The sequence below is a fragment of the Protopterus annectens genome, chromosome 12.part0, assembly GCF_019279795.1.
Source record: "Protopterus annectens isolate FY-2018-M chromosome 12.part0, PAN1.0, whole genome shotgun sequence".
NCBI lineage: Eukaryota > Metazoa > Chordata > Ceratodontiformes > Protopteridae > Protopterus > Protopterus annectens.
In genome coordinates, this window is record NC_056746.1 from 1,099,057,922 (window position 1) to 1,099,060,421 (window position 2,500).

The following is a 2,500-nucleotide window of genomic DNA, read 5'->3' on the forward strand; positions in this document are numbered from 1 at the left end:
CTTTTCTGAATGAGCTCAGTATTGCTAATCATAAGTTGGACTTTGTATTTGGAATGAACAAACATTAAGAAGCCCTTTATCTCTTTGATTTTTGGCATCCTATAGGTGCATATAAGTATAATAGACACACTTATGAGACCTGTTGTGGTGGCTAGGGGCTCCAAGACTGAGTCCCTAGTAAAATATGTGGAGCACTTACTAAAAGGCATCTTTAATGATAAAACCTCACATGCTTATTGATTCTTGGCACTTATTAAGCTGTATGGGGGTATGTGTATCATATGCATCGCTTGACTACAAGGAGTCATGAGCAACCTTACATTCAATATCATTAAGATGCTAGGAAACTCGTGTCTGAGGTAATAACATTGGCTATAAAGCAAATTGATATGTTTTATCAAGAGTGTGCCCTAACACAGAGAAAATGTTTAAAATTTCTGAATTCAGTTTTGCCCAGAAGACTTGTATTTCCTAAGTCATTTGTAGAAATGACTTGGATACTTTTAAAGCGGTACCTAGAAAATTCAAATTACTGAATACTTTGAAAGTCGGTGGCGGAGATCTCCAAGTAAGGATGAATCTGAATTTGTTCACTGATGGGGAGTGTGTGCCAAAGATTGCTCAAAGGGGTGGGCTGTAAAGTAGCAACTGAAGTACTCCATTAGAACATCAAGGAATCTTCTGTGTGATTGATGAATGGGGTTTGCAGGGGTGCATCCTTCATATGGGATCTCATGTTGGTCTCTGAGTTAAACTCTTTCTTCTTTTTAAAAGGTTGTGGTTATGTCCCAGAAGACCCGAGTTTATTTGCATGGATATCTCTGGTCTTACACTCCCTTATAATATACCTCCTGCTTATGTATCATCTGTGTGCAGGTAATCATATGACTTATTTGCTTTGTAATTCCTACAGTCCTGTGATCCAATCTGTATCTAGTAAGGCCATCCAGTCTTAATGATCTGGTATTTTGTTTTTGGTTCTCTGCTGCTTCGTTCTTTCTGGCTTACATCAGTGCCCCCATCTGTTGCTGGGTCTATCTCTGTTCTAAGGCTGTGCCTTGTGTGGTATCCCATGTCATAAATTGTATTGTTGAAGTCACTAGAGGAAGAGGATGTTTGCGAATTTCTGTTTCAGGAAAAAATGGTCAGTATTGGAGATCGAGATGGAAGATTGTCTAGTGGTCCTTACCTTAATCACAACTGAGGTCTTAGCTCATGCCTGTCTAAACTAGCTAAGATATTCAAGAAAAATTCTTCACTCTTTAGAGCCATTAGTGAACCCCCTGATTTGCTGCATGATGGTGACCTGGTGTCCTTTCCCTTTATTTTGGAGAACTTGCACATAGCCATGTGAGGGAATCTCCTGAAGTGACTCCTCTTCTCTGAATTAACCACCTCTGATTTAGTAGGTCTAAGTAATAGAATGTCGACTTTGTAGCGTATTCACATGCCCACTTCTGTCTTATCGTACTCTTTATAGTGACTCTGTTTAGAAGTGCTGGCTGTTATTCTCCTTCCCAGGCTAGAATATACATTCCACCAAGGCAGCCGGTGACATCGCTTACCGACTCACCATCTAAGTAGCTTCTAGCCGAACATCTGAATGTTTCCCTCCACGTTTTGTACTCTTCCATGTAACAGCATTGCTTCATAGCTGCATGCAGTACCACCAGTGCCACGTAGCTGCTTACGGAACCTATTATTAAAGCTTTGGGTAAAAGTCTATAATCTAGATTTGTCTTTGTGGATCTTCCTAAGGTATGTGACTGTGTCGTTCACTGAATTAATCACCATGAGAATGGCTAGTGGCTCTGCAGACTTGTTTCACATCTAGTTATGTGAATGGAACTACAGAACTGATGGTCACATCACCTGTAAGGTAAATTTTCACTCTGATGTACCATATGGTTAGTTCTTGGACCTGTAAAATTATCACTCTTTTTAATGTTGTTAAGTATGACATCTGTGCATACCCCCACACACTTTTTCAAGCAGGTTGTAAATCCTGTATTTCACAAGTTTGATATATTTCTTGTCATACTCTCACATTAACACACCACACCAGCCCTTGTTTGAGTTTTCATGATTCCAGGGAGAATACCTTATTTGTAACCTTTCATTTCTTCAGGGGTTGAGAATGCTGACAAGCCTTTGATTATTTTATTCATTTACTTACTTATTTTGAATGCTCCAACTACTGGATTGTAGCAGTGGTGCAGTATTCACTATGAAGTGCCCAGTACCTTAGTACTGGTGTGCTCTTGGTACTTACTGTACATTTAATTTCCCATTGAATAGCGTTTAGCATTTTTTCAGCTTTGCTATGTCAGCCAAGTCTTGATTTCTTCCTTACATGGTTTTTGCAATGATGTCTGATGTGACTTTTTCCAGGTGTCCCTTTAGAAAAATATGTGAATATTTGACTCGATGGTGTTTGAAAGCAAAATACTGTATTTAAGTGTTATATCATTTTGTTTACCATTGATTCAGTGAGGGCTTC

At 39.1% G+C, this 2,500-nt stretch overlaps 1 protein-coding gene across 2 annotated transcripts in view; it reads left to right on the forward strand.

Moving 5' to 3' along the window:
- Positions 1 to 2,500, forward strand: part of AAR2 (AAR2 splicing factor) — a 278,259-nt gene that overhangs the window by 75,727 nt on the left and 200,032 nt on the right. The gene's annotated exons all lie outside the window — the stretch shown is intronic.